Source organism: Macrobrachium nipponense, chromosome 40 (assembly GCF_015104395.2).
Source record: "Macrobrachium nipponense isolate FS-2020 chromosome 40, ASM1510439v2, whole genome shotgun sequence".
NCBI lineage: Eukaryota > Metazoa > Arthropoda > Malacostraca > Decapoda > Palaemonidae > Macrobrachium > Macrobrachium nipponense.
Genome location: NC_061101.1, coordinates 22,555,221 through 22,572,482, shown reverse-complemented (window position 1 = coordinate 22,572,482; position 17,262 = coordinate 22,555,221). Strand labels below are relative to the sequence as shown.

At 36.4% G+C, this 17,262-nt stretch overlaps 1 long non-coding RNA gene across 2 annotated transcripts in view; it reads right to left on the bottom strand.

Moving 5' to 3' along the window:
* Positions 1-14,678, bottom strand: part of LOC135211988 (uncharacterized) — a 168,530-nt gene extending 153,852 nt beyond the window's left edge. Inside the window, exon 1 of one of the 2 annotated variants that reach the window (XR_010313797.1) lies at positions 14,094-14,678. This is a non-coding gene — a long non-coding RNA (uncharacterized LOC135211988). The remainder of the gene's footprint in view (positions 1-14,093) is intronic. The other variant, XR_010313799.1, reaches the window with a different exon arrangement.
* Positions 14,679-17,262: the final 2,584 nt, after the last annotated feature.

The window sequence follows — 17,262 nt, the reverse complement described above, 5'->3', positions numbered from 1 at the left end:
AAGAAAGCTTTATATCGGACACTGCTTTGAGGTAAGGAATGTTCGTCTTCTTCAAATAGATTACAATGTTTATTAACTATCTTTGTCATACTAGTTTAACGTCAACTTTAACATCCACTAACTTCCTCCTTTTAAAAATCCTATGCAGCATATGCAGTCATGTGTTGAACACGATTATTTCTTTGAGTTTCGCATCCAAACACAAGTTTACCCAACAAGTTTCACCCTCACAGTTCCGTGCTTGTTGTCGCTTGCATAAGCTCGCCTCACCTAACACTAGGAAGCGCCGCAGTGGCTTGGTTGGTATGGTCTTGGCCTGCCACTTCGGTGGCCGCGAGTTCATTTCTCGGACATTCCATTGAGGAGTCAGAGATGTGTATTTCTGGTGATAGAAATTCACTCTGAATGTGGTTCGGAAGTCACGTGAAAGCCGTTGGTCCCGTTGCTGAATAACCACAGGTTCCATGCAACGTAAAAACACCATACAAACAACCTAACACTAGGCCTCGGTTACGTACCAAAACAGCTTACGTGTAAACACATTTCTCTCCCCCACATGGAATAAATTAGTTGGGTCCAATACGCCTACTGCATTTTTTACTTCACACTTTTGACCTCCCAGGTTAACCTGGTAGACGACAAAATTTTTTTATATCATCATGACTACTGACGGAATAGATATATTTTTACCCTATACTTTAACCTCTCAGGTTGACCTGGTAGGCAAATTTTTAAAATAACTCCCTGGCTAATTACGGAATAGATATGGTCATGCCCTACCAAATTTATTGTTTTGTTTGTTTGTATGGCGTTTTTACGTTGCATGGAACCAGTGGTTAATCAGCGACGGGACAACGGCTTTACGTGACTTCCGAACCACGTCGAAAGTGAACTTCTATCACCTGAAATAAACATCTGTAATCCCTCAGTGGAATGCCCCAGAATCGAACTCGCGGCCATCAAGGTGGCAGGCTAAAAGCATACCGATCACGCCTAACAAGTGCTTAAAACGCTGGTTCACTAGTTTTAGAGAGCACTAGATTGCCCATTACCTTGGTTCTATGTTTTAATTTCTAACATACACAAGGTCAACAAGTTTGAGCCAGATTTACGTGATGGATCTGTTGTTGTTTTTTCTCTAGTTGCCTAGTTTTCAAGAAAATACCTGTTTTGTTTTTTCTTTATTTTTTTCTAATCCCGTGCTGTGCAATTTAATTTTTTGTTTTTGCAAGATATTGCAGTTAGAAGAGCTTTGATTTTTGAGAAATATTTGTATTTTATTCATAAACAGCAGTCCTTTAAGTATTTCTTTACACTTTCCCTGAAGTAGTTGTATATATCATTTTTTTTTAAAGGGAGGATTGGGAAAAAAAAAATCCCACGATTCATATTACACCCGCTTGATTACGCTACTGGCAATATTCGATTTCAAATTTACACTTTTGCCTGTATCAGTAAGTTTTAAGCGGTTACCAAAACAGTTCCTCTTTGATCTACCAACCCTTTTAGCCTTGTATTGTCCCCCTCATCCCCTTCCCCCACACCAACCCCTGATCTTTAGTTCAGTTTCCCTATATTGCGACTCTGAAGAGCTTGCCTCAAGAAGAAGAAAAAACGGAGCGCGAAAAACTGAAGTGGCATTTCTTGAAACTGCATGAAAGCAACCCCCCTCCTCCCCTATTGTGGGATCCCTCGCAAAATGGGCCACGAGACCGCAGCTTTCGAGAGCTCTCTAATGAGGGTGGAACCATAGAGAACTGGCGAACCAAGATCGAATGAATTCAGAAAAGGAATTTGTGCTCTTGCTCTCTTTCTTTTATTGACGGGGTCTGCCGACGTGGATGGCATTAGCATAACGAGATGAACCGTTCGTCGTTTAATGTTTGGTAGAGACTCGTTCGCTTGCTTGAGTTGTCCTTAACAACTTCGGTGACCTTATCGTTGTGGTAAGAACTTTTTATTTTTCTGGTTTCCAGGAAATTCCCCTGGTTGTTTCCAGAAATTTCTCTTGTTTCCAGAAAATTTGTATGGTTTCCAGGAAATCTGTATGGTTGTTTCCAGAAGTTTCTCAGGTTTCCAAGAAATTTCTCTGGTTTCCAGGAACTTTCTCTGGTTGTTGCCAGGAAATTTCGCTGGTTTTCCAGGAAATTTCTCTGCTTATCAGAAAAATGTTTCTGGTTATTCCAGGAAATTTGTCTGGTTGTTTCCAAGAAAGGAAATTTGTCTGGTTGTTTCCAAAATATCCTCTGGTTGTTTCCTGAAAATTTCTCTGGATGTTTCCAGGAAATTTCTCTGGATGTTTCCAGGAATTTTCTCGGGTTGCTTCCAGGAAATTTCTCTGGTTGTTTCCAGGAAATTTCGATGGTTGTTTCCAGAAAAATTTGACTGGTCGTTTTCAGGAAATTTCGATGGTTGTTTTCCAGAAAACTGTTTCCAGAAAATTTCTCAGGTGGTTTTCAAGAATTCCTCTGATTGTTTTTCAAGAAATTTCTCTTAGTTTGTTTCCAGGAAATTTATCTGGTTTCCAAAATTATTTCTCTTTTCCAGAAAATTTCCCGGGTTGTTTTCCAGGAAATTCCTTTGTTGTGTCCAGAAAATATGGGGTGGCAGCGTAATCACGAAATCAAATAATGTCTTGTCAATAATTCACAATATGTCATTAGTATGGAGCAAATGGTATTTTGGCTCTCTCTCTCTCTCTCTCTCTCTCTCTCTCTCTCAACGAGTCTCTTTTTAGACTCGCTCTACAGTCTTCTTTTGTCATTTGAAGGCATTAAGGAATGAATACGCTGGGAGTTTTGAGTGATTTTCTCTTAACTTACAAGACGGTGACCTTTCAGTACGGTCAGATTGGTCTACGTGTCAGAATAAAAAAAAAATAAAATAAAAATAAAAAACTAATATCCCATAGTTACCACGCAACAGTTAAATTCTCCGTATGGGTGGGGTACTATCGCCCTATGGATTGGCTTCTAGATCTCTTCCTGTTGAATAACTGATGGAAAATTTAAAAACGAACAAGTTTTGTGATGATGCAATGGTGACTCTGAAAAGTTGGTACATTCTGTTAGCGTGTTACTAACTTTCTCTCTCTCTCTCACTCTCTCTCTCTCTCTCTGGAGTGTGGTAGAAATTATCGATCAGGAAATGCGCGTTTTTCGAAAGATAAGCATTTGAGTACAACATAATACATCCCTTGAATCATTTATTCTCGAATTGTGCTGATTTATATATATATATATATATATATCTATATATATATATATATATAATATATTGTACATGTAATATATATATATATGTATATATATATATATATATATATATATATATATATATACATATAATATATATATATATATATATATATATCTAATATATATATCTATATATATATATACACGCTATGCACTTTTATCAGATCACTAATATTTTATATTCAAACATTAAGCATACAAGTGCCCTTTCATATCCAATTCACTCTAATTTGGGAATACCACCGAAGGGGAATTATAAGTGATAATTGATCTGATGCCTAAGTGACTCTTAACACCATCAGACGTAGATTCTTTAAGGATAACTGTCAAGTTCAAACCAGTGAGAGAGAGTTTCGCACCTGAAGAGTGGGTTTGAACCGACAAAGAGTGGGTTCGAACCAAGAAAGCGTGGGTTCGAACAGCAAAGCGTGGGTTCGACCCAACGAATAGTAGTTTCGAACCAACTTAGTGGGTTTGTTCGAACAACGAATAGTAGGTTCGAACCAACTTAAAGTTGGTACGAACAACAAAAAGTGGGTTCGCCAAACCAACGAATAATAGGTTCGAACCATTAGAGAGGAAACATGAATGCTGAATTAGGGAAAAAGAGAGACTTAAAGAAATAAATACAAGACTATATTCAAAAACTGACGTCAGGAACAACACAGTTCGTTCAAGACGAACTAAAACTACGAAGCACAAGTGGCCACTTTGACAATGGTTGTGGCTCATTAAGCCCCAATTAGTCGGGGACCAGTTAGTATCATTTGCAGCCTGAAAGGAGAACTGAGTTATGAAGTTATTAAAAACTCCTTTTTTAAATTTTTTTAGAAGCACAGCTATGCATGAGAAGGTCATCGTCAACAGTTTCGTAATAACGTCGAGCATCATAAAAACTTGAACTGAATTTTGCTGCAGAAAAATAAATTGAGGATATTCGAGAAGTGGTTCTAAACGCAGCTGAACAGACTGAGAGGAGTTTTTGAAATCATTGCCAAGGTTTAAGCCAGATACCAGAAAAAACTCAGATGCATTGTATTTCTCAAGATAAGGATTTTGTTTGAGAAATTAGTCTACGGGGGAACAATATCTAAGCCAAACTGTAAAACCACAATATCAACAATGATGAGGGACACTGGTTTATATCAAAGCACTTGCCTCCTGTTATTCATAGTGTATACAATGATACGGTTGTTGGCCTGGAAAATAAGATTATTCAATATGTCGATGATGCAACACGTGTGGGTATAGTAAAGTCTCCACTTAAGCGAAATGAAGCCGCACTGAGCCTCAGTCGGAACATGAAACGGATCAGGAAATGGTGTATATAGGTGGTGTGGTATGAAGCTGAACTCCAGTAAAACGAAAAGACAATCCTCCCCTTCAGTGGGTGGAACGTTGTTGAACGAGTCTGAAGCTTTAACAATTCTGGATGTTAACTTTTGACTCGCATCTACCCCATCAGGTATTTGTTCGTAAGACCTCGTGTATTTATAACAATGACAAATTCAGTGCAACCTGTTTTAGGGCATTTGTGTTTACCTAGAAGAGATCCAAGAATCCAGACGTTCTTCATACCAGTCATGCAAATAGAGAAAGACCAAAGGTCCCTTTCTAGTAGCTGTCAAGAAAAAAACGCCTTGTATAGTACAATCCTTGCAGAAGTTTTCAATTTACTTTCTACACAGACCAGAACAACCAGTTTTTTTTTTCTTTTTCTGTTAAACTGAGATCGGAATCTAAGATCTATTTGCAAAATTTACATGTCAATGTTCAAACACATTCTTGAAACGAAGACAATATATCAAATGCATTACTGACTGAACCTTTACCAGAGAATATCGTACCTCGGTGGGTTACCATCGCGTCAGCAGGATGGGGAATTTTTTATTTCATGCTCTTCCCTTGATAACTAACTCGCTACGCACTTAATCTACAATTTATTACTGAATTTAACTTGCTATGCTACACTTTTATCCTCTTTCGCTCTAGCGTTCTCATTTCTCTGAAAATAAATTTATTACACTTATATTTCGTTACCATTCATGTATTTCAATTACCAAATGCATTCGTGGTGGCCTAGTTCGTGGGGACTGTGCTATTCTGGTCTGTTCAGGAGCGTGTTCAGTGAACACAGTATGCATATTTGGCCTACTCATTCGATAAATACGGCTTTTTGGGCGAAATGCAATATTTTTCGAAGTCATTTACTTGTTATTATCGTTTTTTTAACGTATTTAATCCTTATATAACTTCGTTTGATTCGTTTTATTCCATTATCTAACATCAGCCTACTGGGCCTTTGGTGGAGCTACCGTAACTTCATCGTCCAAGTTCGAGGAGAAATTGCGCCAAATTAAAACCCCGTTTCCTCTCCAGGGCGACGAAAATGGCGCCCATTTTCGTAGTTGGAGTAAAATACGCCGTGATGAAGATCATTTAGGATATACCGGATAACGAACGAAAATCGATCAAGAAAAACGAAAGGCTGTTGATTGGTAGGTAGTTGAACGGAAAGCATTTGACAAGCTCTTTGCGAATTTGAGCTAGTCGGTATTTTATACACTTAATACGATGTATGGATGGAATATACCGTATTTATAGCTTATAAAACTCAGTATCGTTCTTATAACGGACTTAATTACCTTAAATTACGTTTGTCTTCATTAATATTTGTTGGTTTCAGTCGGCTTCGGTGGTTTCGTCTTGGTATGTCACTATCTACATATCTCTCCCCCGAGAACTGAAGAAAGCTCAGCGAGACTGTGGGTTAACTAGACTTATAATAGTGATTAGTGAAGGGTGGGTATAAGCTCGCTCGCTAGCACACTATATCTCTAACTCTGATCTCTGCTCACATCATAATTCGACCGAGCCACGGCTCGTATCTTGGAAAATTCGTTAGTTGATTCACTCTTACGCCATGGAGGGAGAGAGAGAGAGAGGGATTAAACGTTGAACTCAAGCTGTAAGATAAGGCGAATTACGCTGAAGTCGATTTTTCAACTCCGGCGCATGACGTCACACGGTGCTCTCATCGGTTGCATGTCGCAACAGCTAGGCGGAAGTTGTCACGAATTTGACAGTTCTTGGGGATTTTGGAACGGAGTACGTTATTGCATTGGTGATACGCTATCTATGGATGCTGTAACACAGAGATGGAAAAAGTTAAGCTTTCACCGTTTCCCCAGAGATCCCGGAATGTAGGAGGTGGATAACTTCTGCAGATGTTCGGTTCACTTTCAACAAAGTACTTATGCAAGAAACCTCAGGCATGAATTGCTTAATTAACTACTGCCCTGCAAATTCAAATGAAAAAAAAAAAATCGAAGGACTCTGCTATACCGAACCAACGTTTACCTCGGCATGATAGCGCCAATGTTGATTCAGGTATTTAAAATTTTTACTCGAGTTTGGTTTGGTCTACTTGTTACGTTTAGAATTGTGGAGAAATATATTAACTTTAGGCTTATATGATTAATTCTATAATTAAAAGTGCATAAATATATCTTCCGTTTGATTCCTCATGCAAGTAAACCATATGTGAATGGTTAAGAGTGATAAGAATGAAACTGATGCCTAGACCTCTAGTGGTAGTTAAGAATAACCTGCCAAGGGGATATAGTACTATAGTAGATTCACATCAACCGTGCATTTGATGTCTAGGCCAGTCCCTTACGACGCTCCTGATTGGCTGTTGATAAGCCAATGACAGGGCTGGAAATTCTGTTTCTCTCGAGAGTTCACATGGGTAGGATATGTGTTCCACTTCTCCTGAGGGATAACGTCTTTCTGGAGAGGTGGAACATACATCCTGTCTATGTGAACTCTCGAGAGAGACTGAGAGTTTCCAGCCTCGTGAGTGGCTTATGAACAGTCAATCAGGAGCGTTGTAAGAGACTGGCCTAGACATCAAATGTACGTTTGATGTGAATCTACTATAGTCAACACGAAGGAGCGAGACGAACACTTGATTGAAATTCGCTCAATGAACATGAAATGGCCCTATTAATCCTATTTCGAAATGTGGGTATGAACGCCGGCGAACTTCCCCTATGTCCATATTCTATGCATTTCTTGCTTATATATGTAAAAACTTGATTAAAAATAATAGTACATATTAATATTGGAGAAAGACATCTCCACAGTTATGCAAGATAAATCTGTACGGAAAGCTTTCGGGAAACTGCTCGATTTTCCTTCATCGATAACTGTGGAGATTTGGGTCTCCAATGTTCTTTTTATTATTATTATTGTACTTAGGAAGCAGACCCTCTCTCAAGCATACTTTATTAAAAGTAAATGGCTACTTCACAGCATTACACTTGTAGATTCTTCTCTATTTTCCGAATAGCGGCTTTTTCCGTGCTACTTAGACAGGCTAGTAGAGCGCCTATGGAGGTCAGATCAAATACAGAGCCAAAATTGGTGTATATATTTGAATTTTACAGATAAACTATTATAACCAAGGAGCCGATTCTGAAGCCATCTAAACAAGAGACATCGAAGCCACAGCAAATACCCACTGCACCACAGCAACAACTGCCGCCAAAACCACATAGACAACGTCGTACACCAAGAAAGAAAGTCGACTACACACCGAAACCAAGAGTACCTACGCCATCACCTTCACCAAATCCCATCCCACCTCCTCCAAAAACCGACCCTCTCCCTTCCCTCACTGTTCCCCAACCCCAACTCCTTCCTCCTCCAGAGTTCCAGCCAGTGCCAGCAGAGAGAGAGATGAAACAGCCAGTGACTGTGTTACAATCACAGTAGAAGGGATACTTATTCTCTTCGAGAAGTTGACAGGGAAACCTGTCGACAGGAAGGCACTGCTGGAAGTCATACAACCACACCTCATACAAAATCCTCTTTCAAAAGCAACTGCTGTTCGATTCGAATAAGCAGCTAAAATTCAATATGACATAGGAAATTTTTATTTCCACAAGAGAGAATGATGAATTCTTTGGAGTATTCTCCAAAAGAGTTTCTTGCTTTTTCTTGAGCTAAAATATTTCCATTTCCTTCCTGATTTTCTAACACTCAATCAGGACTCTCTGCTGTAAAACTTTCTCTCATACTGATGGGTACCGTAAGGTTTAATGGGGTTTGTAACCCTGCCTGTCCTTTTCTTCCTTTCATTTATAACCACCATCATTTCTCATTCCAGTCATCATCTACTGTTACGGGCTGCTCATAGAGAAAACTCTGCTTTGATTTGAAAAATGGGTTTATAAACACTTGCGTCCCCTGCTAACGATGATATCGCAGTAATAGTCTGTATCGAGTAGTTTGGATAGTTTACCTCACGTTATTGAATTGAACCGAATTGAATATAGAATTTAGGCCAAAGGTCAAGCACTGGGACCTATGAGGTCATTCAACATCTGAAACGGAAATTGAGAGTAAAAGGTTTGAAAGGTGTAACAGGAGGAAAGCCTCGCAGTGTTTGTTTGCATGGTGTTTTTACGTTGCATGGAACCAATGGTTATTCAGCAACGGGACCAACGGCTTTACGTGACTTCCGAACCACGTCGAGAGTGAACTTCTATCACCAGAAATACACATCTCTAACTCCTGAAATGGAATGCTCGAGAATCGAACTCGCGGCCACCGAGGTGGCAGGCCAAGACCATACCGACCACGCCACTGAGGCGCTCGAAAGCCTCGCAGTTGCAGTATGAATCAATTGTTAGATGAATGAGAGAAAATATGAAAGGAGGTACAGTAAATGGAACAACAGGGGTTGCAGCTAGGGGCCGAAAGCACGTCGCAAAGAACCTTAAGTAATGCTTACAGTCCACCGCATGAGGTGCACTCACGGCACTAAACCGAATTTTTTTTTAACGGGAGTTACCTCGCATTATTCAAAATTATTCTTTCTTGTATTGCTATACCATAATATCTCCCGTAGAGAAGTATTGCCGCCAGTGCACGTCATGCGGTGCACTGTAGTCATTACTTAAGGCTATTTGCGGCGTCCCTTCGGTCGCTAGCTACTCTACCCTTCCATTAATTTTACTGTACCCCGTTTTTTATTCTCTTTTCTTCCATATGACTTCCCACCCTATCTAACAATGGTTTCGTGGTGCAGCTGCCGAGGTTTTTCTGTTGTTACCCCTTTCAAACCTTTTGACTGTCAATTTCCATTTCAGCGCCGAATGATCATAGGTCCCATCGCTTGGTCTTTGGCCTAAATCCTATCTAACTATTCCTATATCATAATACCGTCACAGAAGTTCGCATCAATTTCCACTCCATGGTCATTGGCATCAAGTAGGCTTTGTTATCCATCTCCGTCCTCATTATATTATTATTATTATTATTATTATTATTATTATTATTATTATTATTATTATCATTATTATTAATTATTAGGAAAGAGGCCTTCTCGAAGGCAGTAGCATTGAATATTATAGCTGTTTCAGCGGCATTTAATTCATATAGAATCTTCTCAATTCTTCGATACACCAGCTACATCCTTATGAAAAAAAGATAAGAAGATTTGAGAAGATTCTATATAATTAAATGCCGTTGAAACAGCTATAATATTATTACTATTATTATTATTATTTGGGAATAATAATAATATATCATGTTCTAAGGGGTCCACAATAATAAAAACAAATGTGAATAGTTCGTGTATAATTTAAAAACACTTTACAAAGCTTTCGAACCTTTCCCTGGGTTCATTTTCAGTTCAAATGAATGATTCATTTGGACTGAAGATGAACCCAGAGAAGGGGGTTCGAAAGCTTTGTAAAGCGTTTGTAAATTATACACGAACTCTTAACAATTTTTTTTATTATTGTGGACCCCTTAGAACAATATTATTATTATATTATTGTTTTACAAAATGAATTATGGTTCATATCAATCTCCCCATACGAGAATCATGATATATATTGCTTTGTTAAGTTGTGCATAACTGCTGTGAGTCGCTAGCCGATGAATTTGAAAATTCGAACTATTTTCTCAGTCGTTTCGTAAATTGATTCGCTCATTTCAAGTTGATGTGTGAATTATCGTGCTCTTGATGAGTCAAAATGCACGATTAAAATGTCATGCATACATCAACTGAAATTATGAAAGTAAGAGAGAAGAGAGAGAGAGAATATGAATATATCAGTCAAAAGATCATCCGCGAAAATCTCAATTATCATAATCAAAAACTGGTTCCGTCAATATACTGAATGTATTGACATCAACGGTTCACTTTGTCATGGCAAGTAAGACAACGCATGAATTATGGATCCGGTCACATGATCCTTCAGGATTCTGGCCAAGCCTATACATACAGAGGTTTCACCATAATCTCCCGGGACTTGTATGGGAAGTCAGTAATCGTTCTCTCTCTCTCTCTCTCTCTCTCTCTCTCTCTTTCTCTGAAACGCTACCAAGCTTTCTATCTGAATCTACTAACTATTTTGCCAGATATTTCTTGAATTTTCTATCTCTCTCTATAAAAATTATAGTGATATATAGTTATATATATATATATATATATATATATATATATATTATATATATATATATATATATATATATATATATATATATATATATATATATATATATATATATATACTAAAATGGAAATAATAAATAAACGCGCATTTCACCGAAATAGATTATGGCTCACACTCGGTACCGGACTCCGGTCTCTCAAATGAGATGCCAGGGCTAACGTTACCGGCTGACCGGTTGAAAGAACGGGATTTGGTCCTGGTGATAGACAGAAACTTATTTCAGGGAAACACGTGGTCATGTGCTTAGTATTTATATATATATATATATATATATATATATATATATATATATATATATATATATATATATAATATATATCATATTATATTATATATATATTAATAGACAAATTTTTAGCCATAAATGTAGTTCAATTTTCAATTCACTATACCATGGGACTATCTTGCACCCAAGGGGAATTAAATTGGAATATGAATATGGAATTTACGAGAAAGGCTAAGCGCTGATATATATGAGGTCATTCAGTAACAAGGTTTGAAAGGTGTAACAAGAGGAAAACTTCGGAGTTTCTGTATGAATCAGTTGTTACGAGAAGGTGGAAAGTAAGATGGAAGAAAGGAAATATGATCGGAGGTATTGTAAAAGGAATGAAAGGGGGTTGTATGTAGCTACGTCTGAAGGGAAGATGGTATAATGCCTCAGTTCACCGCATGTGGTCCTATGATGGCACTACCCCTACGGGAAAGGGGAAGATATAATTGATTAGAGCTTATACTCTGTTTTTTTTTTTCATCTGTCCATCCGCCTGTGGTGTTTTTGTATGGTAACACTGCGTACCCGGGCTTTAGATAGTTACGCTATGTGTAAGTTTTAGGTAAATAAAAGGATATCTGGGTGTACATTTGCAACTGAAAAGTGTTTTTAATAATATACTGTATGCGAATTACACCGTTAATATTCGAAATAGGGTATTATTATAATCGTTGAATGTAAGCTGAAAATAACTATCTAATTTGCATACATTAAATTATTAAAACACTTTACAGTTGCAAATGTACACCCAGATATCCTTTTATTTACCTAAAACTTACACATACCGTAAACTATCTAAAGCCGGGACGCAGTGTTACCATACAAAAACACCACAGGCGGATGGACAGATGGAAAAAAACAGAGTATAGTTCTCCGCAGGATTTGAACTGCTGCCTGGCTTAGATCTATAAGACATCACTGTTCATTATCCAGTTCCCAAGAGATATAAATTGATATCAACTCTGCTCCACTAAGAGATCGTTTATTAATATAATTTGTTGACAATACAGTACAGAAATGGGAGGATATAATACATTGATCCCCAAGGGGCTCGTACTAAAACACGGCGTCCCAAGGAGCTTCCGCCATGTTGGAGTACTAGTACTAGTATAAGGAGGTGGAGACATACCGGGTTAATACCTTCCCGAGGTATAGGGAACTGGATATTAAACGATATCCGTGGCTTATTGCCAATAGTTAAGCTTGTGTGACATAAAAGAAAAAAATCTTAACCCTGTGCAACAAACCTCGGCAGCAGCTATCATTGGATAATAACTGTTCAAAGCACATAACTTGAATACGATTTTAGCTATTATTATACCTTTCTTGAGGGCCTTTGTTTCTCAGCCAGGCAACGGTGTAGATCCTGGCGAGGACGAAATATACTCATTAATTCCTCTTAGGCGTAAGCTATTTGTACGGAAGTGAATGAGATATGGAACAACATTCGTGGCTTAAATTAACGTGTTATCCTAAAGAAGTCATGCTTGAGAAAGTGATGAACATTCACATAATATATATAAAGCGAATACCACACGAAAATGATAGGCAGAAATCCAAGCGCTTTTCGTCTTTACTAAGTCATTGTCAAGGAACGAATGTTGACGAGAGCGCCAGGATTTCTGCCTATCATTTTCCTGTGGTATTCGCTTATTTAATAAAGTCACGTGCATCTACTGTGATTTTTTAAGCACACATACACAATATATAATATATATATATTATATATATATAGTATATATATATATATATATATATATATATATATATATTATATTAATATACATATATAATATATACATATATTGATATAGATATATAATGTATATATATCTATATATATATATATATTATATAATATTTATTATATATAATAATTATTATTATATAATATATATCAATTATATATATATATTATATAGATATATAATATATAATAATAAATTAATATATATACAAAATAAAATATATAATAATAGATATATATTATAATAAAATAATATAATAAATATAAATAATATATATATATATATATAGATATATATATAAAAAAATATATATATATATATATATATTATATATATATAATATATATAGTCAAATGATGTGCCGAACAAACATCTAACATCCATAGCTCAAGGAATTCATTCTTCAACGAACGACAGCTCAGCATTGCGCAAAGAGTATACATACATAACATACATATATATATATATATATATATATATATATATATATATATATTATATATATATATATATATATATATATATATATATTATGTATATATATATATGATCCCTCTCGTTCTATCGAACATGTGTAGCCTACATGTGCTCGTGGAATGATAAAAGGGGGGTGCCGATTCCGTATTATCTCGCTCTAACGGAAGTTACAGAATCTGACTGATAAGACCACAACGTGTTGTATCCTCTTGCTTATTACTAGCGGCATGAAACATTTTAGGCAATCTTGTTCACGGTATTGTGTCGTCTTCATTACCTTTTAAAGCGTAAGAATTTATTAAGGTCGCTCAATAAACTGGCCACCGAGTTTTCCACGAATTGAAATACTCGATCTCATTGATTGTAACATTGTGTTTCCGGCGAATAACAATTTCATTTTATTGAGTCAGTCAGTGTAGAAATATATGGCCCATGGGAGAATTTTCCTTTTGAAAATATAATGTAATATATACCCGATTAAGAGTATTAGCTATGTATCGTTGTGATGTATGAACGACGCTGTATCAGGTTTAATAGTTTATTGAGACTGTTTGCCAGATCTGGGCCTAGAAAAAAAATTACGTATGTTCTGTCGGCATAAGTGACATGATTCTACGTACTCGTACACGGAAAGTCTAGTGTGCTCTTGAGCATTCTCGAAGAAAAAGATATCGCTAGTTTTTTGCTTTTTTTCACGGCGTAAGAAAACTCTATACTCACTTGTTACCCAAACAACCAGCACACTTTTCAAATGGGACGATCATACCGACAACAATAAGTAAAACTAAAATGGCCGCCAACTTACCTTGGTTACTGAAGTGATCTTGAGCACGAGGAACCATTGTAAAGAAGGTCAATTTGTTACTGTAAAATGAGTGTGTCAAATTTGGTCTACTGTCGTCACCTACAAGTTGCAAGAGCTTGAGGTAGTGTCGTTGCGAGTGTGAGAAAGCCGTCATAGTCGACTTAGAAAGGCGGAATATTTTCCTTGCGAATAAAGTGGTATGGATTCTCTTGAGGCAAGATGTAGTACTGTCCAGGTATAGTCGAATGTGAATAAGCTATTGAGGAATGTATATTGTGCTTGGGATGTTAAAAAGTGTGGAGACAGGAAAGGCGAGTTTTCTCATAATTATGATACAACTTGCATCGTGACATATTTAAGTACATGAATTGCTTTATGTCAGGGAAATGGATTTTGCGTGAAACATTACAAATTCTTAAACTTTTGTCAACAACGAAAAAGGCTAAAACATAAAAAGTGTTGCGTCATTGTCACTGGGTATCACATCCTGGTGTGAAGTGAAGTTTCTTGAGTGAGAAATTCCTTCCAGTTTCAAGAATATGTTAGTGATGAGAATCGGGTGACAGAAATATATATATATCGTCGGGGTTATCTTGGAAGTTCCAGTGTGTCTCCTTGGGATACACCGGTGGCGACTCGAAGTCCGAGGACGAGCGTGAGAGCTCCACTAAGACCCTACCACCTGAACGGCATCTGACGTCGTTCTGCTTGAGTAGGGGATTCACAGCATCGCTTTCGTCACGAGACCCCGGGGGCCACTCACTAAGCTCAGTTCCCTCCCCTCGAAGAGACTAGGGTAGGGCCCCTGACTAGGCGTGATGCTGTAGGTAATTCGTGGGGTACTTTCACTTTGCCATTGAACTCGATTCACTCATTTACTAGGTAAAAGGAAATTATTCCCCTATTTTGACACGTTGTCAGATCTAATACTACTTCATAAAGGGAATTAGTCTTCTTTCGATATTGGGGCTTCGTGATGACATGTCATGACATCGTTCGTGTTTGTAGGCAGTCGTCTGTTAAATCCGGGATATCGGTGTTATCAGACTTCTGTGGTTTTCCTGCAAAATCGTAACCGTCACATATTCAGTGTTTTCCTCTCGTGCAGATAAATTATGAAAATTCCTCTGTCAATGCATTATGGATGCGAGATCCAATGAGAAAGAGAAGGGGCGGAGCCACAGAGGAGATTACCTTTGTGATTGGTGGGATTGTATCCTTATTTTGTTTGTAAGGTTGAGAAGTCTCTTCTCGGCAGACATTGAACTCTTTCATAAGCTAATTTGCGTTAAGCTATTAGTACAACACTTTCTGTGGGGTGTCTGGTATTTGAATGCTTGTTAGCAGGTATTATATACTTTCGAAAATATAAGACACAAATCCATTATTAGTTTTACTGAAGTAGAACGCTATGGTCAAGCCGAATTCGTAGATTCTAATTAAATTAAGATATTATTAGAATTAAGAACTGTATAAAAGGGGTGTAACCATGAAAATAGAATTTATACAACTGCCTTTCTTTTAACTTACCCTTTTTCAGTCCAGAAAAACTGAGAATACCAAACACCATCGATCTATAACAATTTAAGGTTAATTAAAGTGGAATGTGAGAGAATACGGAGCTGTTGGTTTGCATTTTCCACCATGAGTGTTCTTTGGTGTTAGTGATTTTCAGAATAACTTTAACATCAAACCATATCTCCGTTCTTAATTTATTTAAATAATTCATATATCTTAATTTCACTCGGCCTGTAACTCTTAAAAAAATGTCCACGACACAAACATATGTAATATATATATATATATATATATATATATATATATATATATATATATATATATATATATATATATATATATATATATGTATATGCATATATATATAATAATATATATATATATATATATATAGTATATATTTATATAATATGTATATGTATATATATATATATATATATATATATATATATATATATATATATATATATTATATCGTCTTTTTCAGTTATTTGTGGTACCCGCTTGGACATAGATGAATTTTAAAATGATTGGATCACCCTATAAGTACGATGAGTTGATGGTTTTAGTCTCTTTTGTGATAAAAATGAAGCAACCGAAAAGACAGATAGGTGGCTATTTTGGCTTATCTACGCGTCACCTACTCAGGTGTTAGTACTTAAAACATGGCGAGAGCTCCTTGTGACGCCGAGTTTAGTACTAGCCCCTCGGGGGATCAAAGTATATATACACCCTATTTCTATATTAGGTGGTCGACAAATTTTATATTAATAAAACGATATCTTTGTGCGGCCGTCTACTTTTACATTTGCCATTCTGTTTAGTACTATGGCACCTCGAAGTTAACGAGCCAAAGTAGAACCAACAAGAGTACTTACCAGGGATGAGTAATTGTAATTAAATGTAAATATAATCGATTACAGAATTTCGTGTAATTGTAATTGAAAATTTAATTATAGTAAGTAATTGCAATTTAATTGTAATTATAAGATTAGAGTATTAAGGGTCGGGCTCCGTTAAAAGTGATGGGATGCTTAATATGGCCTCCGCTCTTCTGTCACTTATATACACTTCTGGAAGTAGATAGGACTAGGTAGTACACTGTTTCCTGTTCCCAAGATTAGCGTTTACTCTCGCACCCACATCCCTTGCAATTGTAATTGAATTTGTTAAGTAATTGTAATGTAATTGCCATTTCCAATGTAATTATGATTGTAATTTAGATTTGTTTAAAGTAATCGTAATTTATTTCTTCAAGTGTAATGACTCCAAACCTGGTACTTGCGCTAAATATAACCAATTCTCGTCCACTCAACTGTTTATAGCGTTATTATTTGTTGACATTCCATTTTCATACGTTTATTTCCTTCCTTTCTCTTTTAAGTCACTTTTTTCTCTCTCTTGCCTTGGTAGGTGTTTCTTCAGTTTTCCGTTTTTTTTTTTTTTTTTTTTTTTTTTAGGTATTTTTTAAGCATTTTTTTATGGTATATTAGTGGTATTTTACGTATCTAAAATCTATGTATAATTTTCGAGCCTTGAAGTTGCATCATATGTCAGGTCTGTTCCTATGCGATTCTATGTGTTATATATATATTATATATATATATATATATATATATATATATATATATATATATATATATATATATAT